We start from the raw sequence: 11,608 nt of genomic DNA on the forward strand, positions 1-11,608 counted from the left end.
CGACATCTGATCCTTCTCACCAATTCCCCTTGCTTCATGTTCATCTTGCCACTGTGGACTCACTGCAGAAGCCAGTAGGTCAGACATACTTAACCTCCTTTCAAGGACAGCCTCCCTTCCCAGTGGCTCTGCATATCCTTAAAAATACACAGTCTTGAATAAAACTTGTTAGCCACACAAAAACATGGAATTGCCACACTAGAAAAGAACAACAGGATAGACTTAATTTCTTTTGTCTGAATTATCATATTAAATAGCTTAATCAGGCAAGCAAATAAATTATATCCTTACCTATTTTTCTCTATTAATTATTAACTGCCTTAGAGAATGCAAAGTGAAGGTTGTTTAGTGGACATCACAAAATTCAAAGCCACTTTGGAAGCAATGTTAGCCAAGGTATCAGGAACAATCTTCCAAAGGACAGTTTAGAGTAAGCAAAATTTCTTGGCAGAAATTCTATTAATTTGGAGGAAGACAGAGGTTATTTACCCTTCCAAACAGTATTCCAAGTAACTGAACCTATAGACTTTCAGTTTCTAGAATACAGCTCATGCTTGAATAGATTATAGGCAGAATTTGCATGTTTTTCACTTGCTCTTAAACATGAATAATAGGAGGAGTATTAAACCTTTCCCAAGTATATGTCAGATCATAATCAAAAGGCAGATAGTTATCACTGTACTTCAGTGAGCAGGGGGGGCTGAGGTCTGGAGAGATGACTTCACGTATCTAAGGTCATCTAGTCTACCGGTAACAAGGCTAAGAATAGACTCTGCTGAGTCTTAGCAAAGCTTTCAGGTCACTAGCCATTCATGCTAGTTCCTTATGTTCACTATGAGAATGCGGCTGTGGGCTCAGAGATCAGGGTATTTAAAAGTACTTGGATCATTCACAGGCATAAATTTCACTGATTTTCACTAGATTCTGATGATACATCTTTGCTGCTAGTCAAGGGGGTAGAAGCAGTCTTACTGTGGCTGCATGCGCAAGGGCAAATTTGCTTGCACAGAATTGTGAGTCCCTTTGGCTAGACAGCTTCCAAAATTACAGCAGATTATGGATAGCACCCTTGGATATCTGATTGCTGCACATGAGTGGACAATAAAGACACAATCTGAGTCACGTGAAAAGATTAACAAAAACGTTTAAGTTCCCATTTTGATGCCTAGAAATCTACAGTCCCTTGTGTTTAGCAGCATTAAAATGCATGCATTTTTATGAATCCCCAGATGTGCTTGTTTTCCTTTTTAGGTGATAGAGATCTTGCAAAACTATCATTTGAACACTGCAAAATTCCCACTCTTTTAGCTGACTTTATTTGGGTGGTAGTTCTTTGGAGATGAATTTCCATGGTTGGGAGAGCACCACTAATGAACTACAGTTCATTATAATGAACTACAGCTTCTGTCGCCTTGAAATTGAAAAAGACAGTGAGGATGAGGAAGGACGAACCTAATGAGATGAAAAAACAAACATAAATTAGATATGTGGGGTAGGACTACCACCAGTTGAAGTCCTAGTATAGGTGCAGGAAAAATGGCCAGGCTCATTTCAAATCAAGAAGGAAGGAGTCAAACCTGTATCAAGGTCCAAAGCATGATAAAAGGTCAAACCAAACAGAAAATATTGAGATGCCGCCTCCCTTCACTGCTGTGTTAATACTTTCGGAAAGCCCTGTTGCACAAATCCCTGCTCGCTGGGCTGGATAATGCCATTAGTAGCTCTCTGTTCTGAATGAAACTGTGGATCACTGATTGTATATGATGAGGCTTCCCGCATGCAATCCATGCTACAGTTCCTGAGTACAAAATACAGTTTTCCCTCAGTACAAAATATTCCAGCATCAAAAAGGTGAGGTACCTGTATTCATAAACTGTTCATGGGTATCTCAGAGATGGCCACTTATCCCAGCTGGTTGCCTGTTGGTCTGCAATGAAGAAAGAAGAAAAAAATTGTATGCATCCTGTAGGATGTCAGGAATCTGACTGTAATAAAAATGTTCCCTGCTTGAAATATAACACCCCTTTCAGTGTAATTTGAAGGCCTGCTGTTCATTTAAATTACCCACTGTGTGGGCTGTGTGCTATTATACTGTGCAACATAAAAGGAATATGTAGTATTTGCTTTCCCTAAAAGAAATAAAGAATGCTAACCTAGAAGGTTTTCAGAGTAGCATAATTGCATTTATTTAAGAAAACTCATACTTTAAAAATGAAGAAAAACTTAAAAAATTACACCATTTATGCAAGCTAATTCTACTTTTTTCTCTGCCACTGTTACTGTACCATAGCATATTAATATGCAACAACATGGCTTTGTTTGGAGCATTACAGGCCTCAGAAGACCTAGACTGTAACTGTGATGATGAGTTTCTTTGTGCAGACAACCAGATGCTAAATCAAAACTTGAGTCCTCTGAACATTTCTCTTGAGTAAAGGTAGTGGAATTGGGTGCAAGGTGTATGTCTTTTGTTTATAGGCTCTGGATCATTTAGAGTGTGTCTAAAGAACACAGTGTGGACTGTGCAGAGATACTTGAGCCTGTGCCAGATAAACTAGCTCCAAAATTGAAAACACCACAACCATCTTGGCTCAACAGTTCTCTCAAAGTAATCAGTTCTACTGAAAAGTGCAGTGTGATGCCTTCAGTGGCATGACAATTGTACATCTGGGACCTCTGCTAGTGCCTGGATCCTGTGCTGCACAGATGTACGCTGCATGTAGACATGTCCAAAGAGCCCACAGCCTATACAGTGGCCAAAAGATTAAAGGTTTGCATTGGCAGAGGCAAGACTTTAAAAAGCTTTACTTACTGTGCAGCAATGCAATAACTAACACTACTGCATTCAGGCTCAGGGAGTCATTCAGGTATATAAATGGTGTACCTAAGAACATAATTCTCCTGAAAAGCCCACCTAACTATTAGACAGTTATGGCATCGCCATAATAATAATTCTTGTAGGGTCAGATTCATGTTGTTTTTACATTGGGGCTTTGCAGACTTCAGTTGAAGATAGAACCTGGCTATTAGAATTCTTGATTTCTGTAATAGCACCTACTGAAGAAATGGGATTTCTCAGAATAAACCAAAATTTTATATAGAATATTATTATGTACGATAGCAAAACATGTGTTCCTTATCTTTTACCAGTTTTATAAAATATCCCAGGGCTAACAGCTGTTGCTGTTACCATTTCTAGGGGAGATTTTTTTTTTGAGAAGTAAGCAGCCTTAAGCCAAATACTCAATGGGTGAAAGCCTGACTTCATTGAAATTAGACTTCAAGATGTGCCAGTTTACAAAGCAGAGAATTGGGACCTTTCTGTGGAAGTGGGTTCCAAATAAATGAGCCCTTTCTATTCTGTAACACTGCTGCAGTCCTGGAACAAGGATGAATGCAGGTATATTCTGCCCAAATCAGTTGTGCTGGCATAGACAGAGAGAACACACTTGCATTAACTGCTACCACTTCATCATTCTGTGAGTAACACAATCTCACTAAATCTAGCAAATGTTCTTTCTCTGATAAATTTGCTGACATTTCAGAGATAAACTTGATCATCCTAATTCATTGCTGTGAGGACATTAAACATTTCATTTTATAAAATACTCTCACTGTAATTTCAGGAAGAACTATGTTGATGCATACAGATTGGAAATAGGGAAACAATTTATTGAATCAAATTTTGGATGAAAACATAATAGATAGAAAAGATTTACTTAGAGATGGTTTGCTAATCTGTTCTGGTTAACCATGAAGGATTCTCCCTAGGGAAGAGAGCTACTGGAGAACTCAAACCAAAGAGGAATAGTTTGAAAGACTTCATTGAAGTCCTTTACCTATCTCTAAGCAAGAGAGAAGCTGTTCAATCCTTTTCATAGCTTATATTTCACTGCAAGAGGCCTCTGTGTTGAGATTCACATGCTTCTTTAAAAAGATCTTGATTTCAGTGAACTTTACAAGTATTACCAATAAACTTGACAACCATGGCATTTCCTCTGGGCAGAGAGTGATGCTTCCCATTACCAGAAGGTCCCAGGTTGAGCTGCGGAGTCCAGTTGGAGGGTAGTGGTTCATTTGTGTAGACCATAGAGATGTGCAATAGAAGGTTCATTACAGAAGACCATGTAGGTGTGCAATTTGTTACTTCAATTAACCCAAAGTTTTACATCTACATGCCTGTTTGGCTTGGGGAATCTGACTAAATGCAGTGTCCCAGCTTCTCTTTTTGTTGGTTTTGGGTGTACTATTATTACTTTGCAAAACATCAGCATGACCTTCTGATCTTCACTCACTACAAAACAACCCAAAGTACAACAGCTGAGTCCCTTGCTAAGTCTGTATTGACAAAGGATTACCTAGATATTGTCAGAGTTCTCCCTTCCTAATGATTTCAGTAATCTTACACGATTATTTTTTTTTAAATAAATATTAGCCCAGTAGTGTCAAATTTGGAGACCTTGTCACAGTGCCAACAGCCAGGAGGCGCTGGCGTTGCTCTTTTTCCACATAGCAAGATCTAGAGCTCAGTTCAGGGGGGCACGTATGATTTCTTGTCAGCAAGGCACAGGACTTCCATCCTCACTCTGATGAGGCAGCAACCCCCAAAAAGCATCAGCACAAATACCCATCTCCTGGGACAGTACAAAGACACATTTTTTTAATCTGCCATTTTATATAGTGACGAAAATAAGAGGTTACATTAACCAAACAAAGAGTTTACACCGATCAAAACAACTTGCAAACTACATTCCAGTTTTTAATCTGCTGGTACGTTTTACCAAGATATTCTGTGTGTTCATGTCATGGCCTCACATTACTAGTGGTAGGCTACCCTGTGCTCACTACCTTTGCCTTCATTGCTCACTTTTGGATAGGTTTGTGCATCCCACACCATTCCCCTGATCTCATTAGCACGCATAAGTCTGCAAAAGACAGGCACATTTAAAGTACTGTTCCCTAAAGTCCTGCATCTATCAGTACTTTGGTGAAGCCTTTACATGATCTAATGTTCTGATGAGATCCATAGCAACCATTGTTCCACTACAAAGGAAATACGCTTCACCACAAATGGCCTCCAGCAATGAATTTATCTGATAGGCTATATTACATAAATAGATTTTGAAAAATATATACCATTATCCAAAGGAGTAATCAGAATCAGAGAGGCAAATCCGGATCATTTTTACAATCTATCTTTTTATCAGACTTTCAGTATCAGTAAGACTAACTTCAACTTCTGGTGGCTTAAAAAAAAAATCTTTTTGTTAGATTTCCACCTTGAATACACACAAATGAAAGCACTGACACTGTCTTAGAAATCTGTCAGACAAATGAATGTTTAATAGATACAGGAGCAGACTGAAGAAAGTTACTCTGAATGAGAAAAGCACAGAAATGTATTGCTGGAAATTACATATTTTTTTTTATCTCCTTGGACTGTGCTGTGTGATATAACGGTGTACCAAACAATTGTCATTATTATAAACATATTTCCACTGCCTCTTGATGACCTTAAAGTGTATGTTAGTTTAATAGAAATTCCAGTACTATGCAAAGTCATAGTAATAATGTACTACAGCAATATGCTGATGAAAGTTTGAGAAAAGATATTGCGTAGAAATGATAAAATAAAAATATACTAGTTAAAATAACTAAGAGATGGTTAAATGAGATATAGAAAACACTTAAGGGAATAGTTCCTTCAACTTTTCCCCGAGATGGTATTTCTAGACACCAGACCACCATACTACCACCAGGACTTGTGCCTTGTTAACATGCTTTGATTTTGTCAGTAGAGAATTTTTTCTCCTTTTGTTCTGCCTTTTAATTGTTGTTTAAATTAATGTGCAGCATTCTGCAGTAATAACATTCTGACTAATCAGAAACAAAGCTAAGAAAGTGAAAACAGACAGAAGTCCATGTGCAACAAATCACTAGCGCTCTGCTCTGGCTCAGAGTTTCTTGGCATTCAGATGCAGATTTCTACATTGCAGTAATCCGTTTGAACCTCATCTCACAAATACCTCCTTTCAAGTCAATAAAGTTATACAGGACGTGATTCTGCAGGCCCTGCTTTTAGCAAATTTCTGTTTGACACAGCTGACTAGCCTGAGTATAGACCTTACAGGTGTTAAAGTATCTCATAATAGGTCTACCATGCCTACAGCTAACACATGAGAAGAAAGAGGTCCCACTTACCTGGTGTTTGGAGGGGCAAGGCTGTCTGGTTTGGGTCAAACTCTTTGTGACATGGGGTTCAAAAATGGAAAGAATAAATTTCACAGCATCTGTCGGTGCCAGGTGAAGCCCCCCACAGCAGCAAGCTGTGGGTCTGCAAGAGGCACAGGAGTAAAATGACGGTACTTGGAGCCCATGCAGGCTTTTGAAGTCACACAAAACCACTGCTAGGTGGTGCCTCACCTCAGAAGGTGCCAGAACACTAGCATTGCCAGTGTTACACCCACTGATGTTACGCCTTGTTTCTAGCCAACCCTTCTGACCACCAGGGATGGCTGGAGCATTTATCCACCCAGTTTTTCCACTTTAGGCACTTTTTTATGCCTGCGCTGGATCTCTGGGACTTCAAAGGGGACACTGGGGACTTTGCTGCCCAGCTTTTAACCATCACTGGGAGGGATGCATGTATCACCAGGCCTATGAGAGACTAAGCTGGTGCTATGGCCTTCTCTTCCTACTGCATGGTCATGGAAGAGGTGGGCCAAGGCCAAATATATGGCTCTAAGACTCCAGTGATATTTTTTATAATTTTTTTTCAAAATATTCCTCGTCATTTAGTTTCTTATTCCATTTTGTCTTGTACTGAGGGTAATTGCTTCTATCCAGTGAAAAACAGGTATATGAAAAAGACTTTTTTATCTTTTTGCTGGGCTTACAATTTAGATTTATTTCTCATTCATTTGAACTCAGGATTGGTATCTACCTGGTGAAATCCGTGCTATTATGTCAGCTCCCAGAAAATTTGCCTGTCATGGATTAAGAAATAGTGTGACACATCTATTATTGGTGCAGTATATATTCATCTTTGTGTTAAAAATAATTATCCAGAATACATGACTTTTTTCTGGTCTTTTTAAGTATGGCCTGCGTGAAGACTGCAGTCCTCCATGGAGTTCAATATGTGTAGCTCAAGCCAATATTAGATTATACTTTAAACAACACTGGAAATTTGAACTAAAGTATCCGGTATTCAGAGCCCTGTTCTGCATTTTCTTGGGTAATGCAGAGCAGAAACAGGAAGAAGAATAGTTAGTGATACAAAAGGGCACAGATAATCCATGGCATATACTACTTCCTAATGTCAAAACAGTTGCCCTAAAACTCAACTTCTGAAACTGGGTGCATCTTTTACAACAAGAAAGACAATCAGCCCTCTCCCTGATTTCTTGTCATTAAGGGGTATTGCCTACATTAATGCAGTAGTTTTGGTCTGGGGATTGGAGGGGGAGGTTGCTTTGTCTTTTGCAAAAAACAGTTAATTTAAGCTAATGCTGTACTCATTTGGTGTCCCAGTCATCCCTTCACCTTTTGCCCCACTGTCACAATTCTGGCCTTGCAAACCAGTACAAAGCAAAGCCAAGCAAATTAATTAGCTCTGTAATTTATTAGAGTGCTATTTTCCTTACAGGTATCTTTAAAGTGCCTTAGAGAGGAGCAACTTATAACTGCAATCATTTCAGAGCTCTTTTCATTGACAGAATAACACAAATGAGTTTTCTGTAAATATTCATCACATCTATTACTGGGTTTGGTGGATAAAGTGTAATCATAAAATGTTTCCATGTTAGTCATAAAAATTATTTTTTACAAGAAAATTCTTCATCCACTTTGTTTCCACATGTAAGGATTTTAAGCATATATGAACAGAAATTTGTAGTCAGGAGCCTGTTAAAAGCAACCAGACTTCTGCATAATAGGAAAAGAAAAGGGGGCTGCTGAACAGACTAAATTGCTTCGAACATGGTAGAGTTTCAGGGTCCAGCTCCCAGAAAGATCAACCTAATGTACTAAACAGGAGGACATTTGATAAAGGTCAATCAGAAGATGTAATAGAGGTAGTAAATAAAAATTATTGTGTCTGTAGCCCTTTGGAGGACAAAGAGTACAGGAAGAAGGTTAAAATAACATCTTTGACTCTGATGCTGCGGTGAAGGGCATTCTGCCTCTGACAGACTGTACAAGAAGTGCAGAAAATCAGAGATGACCACAGGTTTTACAGAAGATACAGAAAAGTAATGAAAAAGGTATAAAAACTGCCCTGTTTGGTTACTCTGCAGTGAAGCAAGCAGGCTAAAATAGTGGCCATCTGTTTTTCTATAGCTAGAGTTTATTCTGCAATTGTCCAAATTACAGAGTTTTAGATGACCGTAGCATGTCACCAAGGGCAATTGTACTGTTTGTTCCACTGATTTCATTATTTTTCAGAACAAACTTATTTTATTGCATTCATGTATTGTAGTGGTTAGACAGCTCAAATCCAGTAACAATAATTTCCCCATACCTGTGCAATTTTGTGGTCTTAATTAGACTGCATTTTAAAATCGCGTATTTCTTGCTCACAGTGTATATATTTCTCCGTATGTACTTATATATACATACATGAATATGCTTAGAGAGAGAGAGACTTAAAGCTTGAAAAATGAGAGATTTCATTTAGGTAACAGTACCTATGACAGAAATTAATGTATCTGTCAGATAATTACCCATTATTTCCAATGTATGTTCAGGTAGTAAATACTGCTCAAAATACTGTAAAAAAACCAAAACCACTTCTTTGTCTTCATAGCTACTTTATCAGTTCCCTGCATCCACTTCAAAATTCAGGGCAAACTGAGACATTTAAATTAAAGGATCTGGCCAAAATCCCCAATGCCTTGCTCATTCATTAAACACAAGCTGCTGCCTGATTTTTTTGAGAATCTCACCTACAATGATCACTGAATCTGTGCTGATTACTGGCCACATCACAGTGCTTGCTCCTATTTGAGTACAGGGCATTTAGGTATTCAATATGCACAGGTCAACCAATAAAAAATCCAACATTTTGAAAGGATGTTTCATGCAATTTTTAAAATGTATCCAGAAAATGTAATTAGCATAGATCTTGCAGTTTATTTATCCTCTGAAAGGATAGTGAAGAAGTAAGAAAATGCAGTGTTAGTCTTTTCTGTTTCAAGCAGTGCAACATAACTGATGTAATTGAATTTGAAACCAGTGGGCTGCTGCCAGCCATGTGCTTCTGAAAGCTGATCACATGTGAACACTTTTAGGAACTGAAACACACATAAGCTAACATTTCCTGAAGGTTTGGAAATTTGCTTAGCATATACAAATAAAACAGAAAACCTATAAAAAAAACCCCACCAACTACACTGGAGATGTTTAGGACACATCAGAAAACAGATGTGAGTATTTTTAGGATTAGATGGTACTGGAGACCACCACCATACTGTTTTTATACCAAACCTACTTATGAGTACCTAACATCAGAAAACTTTGGAGAAGAGTGGGATTTCAGAATTAATGCTGCTGCTGATGATGAAACATTCAACTAATTGCTTTGCATGGGATATTTTCATATGAAACCAGTTGCTCCTACTGAACTCCCCAACATATGGCACTCTCTATTTAAATTATATGAACAAATAAGAAGTCCATAAACATATTATTATGCCTTTCAGTTATATTTACATATTTTGACAGAAAAAAATTAGGGTTATTCTCCTTCAGTCAGTCTTGAGAAGTCGGATGGGAGTCAGGAGCTCAAATTGTGCTTTTCAGCTTTCCCCTCATTGCCTGAGGTTACTGCAGGCAAATACTGGGGTTTCCGAACTTACTAGTCAAAGTAGTCTTAAAGTGCATCAGCCCCCGTGTAAAGTTCATCTCCATCCAATTAACTGTAAAAATTCTGAGAAACTGCTTTTTACTCACCTGCAACTGCAGTTACTGCACATATTCTCAGGCTCCTCTATAGTTCCTAAAAGTACCTCCCTCCCTTCAGTTGCAGTCTGTATTTGAAATATTCTGATTCAATCAGAATATTTCTGTGACCAAAGAAAAATGTACATATCCAGCTTCAATGGGGAAACATAACCAAACACGTGCAACGGGCGTGCTTCAGACTGAGTCAGTTGTTTTGCAAGTCTCTGTTTATAGCCATTCGTGTTGTTTGACTGAAGCCGAGTAAGCACTAGAAATGGCTATAAAAAGAATCAAAGAAGATTTGGAGTCTATAATGTATAGATTATAAACTTCAATTTATTTGAGTGGCATGAGAGTTAGGGTATGTTTCTCACCCCATGTCAACTCAGTTCTGTCACGCTGAGAATAATTAAGCTGGACATACTAGTTCTATTGATATTTTACAGTACAAGAAAAGGATTATGTGCATGGAAAATGGAAGATGGTTAACCCTGACAAAATAACATGAAGCAATTTTTTTTATGCATTGATTTACCTTCTATTTCCAAACAGTCCTATTATCTCCTAATGAACCATACTTCATATTGACCTGTGATGGAGTCTGTAAGGCTTCTATGTAAAAGAGCTTAAGAAGGTGTAAGATGTGCAAAGAGACAACCTCTCCCCAAATTAAAAACAAACAAACAAACAAAAACCTAACAAACAGGTCCCCAAAATGCAGCAGCATTAATTCTGAAATCCCACTCTTCTCCAAAGTTTTCTGATGTTAGGTACTCATATAAGTAGGTTTGGTATAAAAACAGTATGGTGGTGGTCTCCAGTACCATCTAATCCTAAAAATACTCACATCTGTTTTCTGATGTGTCCTAAAAAATCCAGATCAAGAAATGAAAAATTATCACTACTGCAGGAGCTCTCTTTAAGCAAGACATTAAGTTGCCAAAGTGCTACTTCTGAATCAGTGACATTTTGAAAAGAGTTTTTCCTTTTTATGCAAAAAAGTTGACTATATTTCAAGATGTAAAAGAAAGAAAACAGTCTTTCTGTTCTAAGGAAAATATTAAAGAGGAGTCATTAATATGTGGTGGAACAAATCCATCCTTGGCTCACCTGTTTCTGAGTCAGCACTAAAGAGGAAAGCCAGCTGAAGGGAAACAGCTGAAGTAACAGTTTCTTAACCCACAAAGGGAAATGAACCAACTTTATTTACTTCCATGTAACATGAGTGTTTTTTGCTTGCTGTTGCTGTTATTATTTAATAACTCCGTTACAGTTACGTCCAGTGATTCCAGGCCTTATTCTGTTCACAGAAGGGAAGCTGAAGAGTAAGTGATGAGTCCTGAGAGTATGAATTCCTGCCCATTTCCAAGCACACAAGCCTGTTACTGATTCTCAGTAAAAGATTACTGATTCTTAGTAAAAAAAAAAGACCACAGGAAACTGAACTTTCACTTCCACTTCTGATTTCCAGCAGAGAAAGGAAATTATAATAAATCCTTTGCTTCATCTGGGATAAGTAGTTGTGTGGGAAGCATTTCACTGACAAGACACTCTTGTGTCTCTGACCATAGGTCTGTGGCCATGTCTGTGTCATTGCAGATTGTGAAATTGCTGTTTGTCTTCCACCTGTTTCTGCCTTAAAATTGTTATGATGACATCTCAGAAC

Source organism: Haliaeetus leucocephalus, unplaced genomic scaffold (assembly GCF_000737465.1).
Source record: "Haliaeetus leucocephalus isolate CR32 unplaced genomic scaffold, Haliaeetus_leucocephalus-4.0 Scaffold251, whole genome shotgun sequence".
In the NCBI taxonomy this organism is placed as follows: Eukaryota; Metazoa; Chordata; class Aves; order Accipitriformes; family Accipitridae; genus Haliaeetus; species Haliaeetus leucocephalus.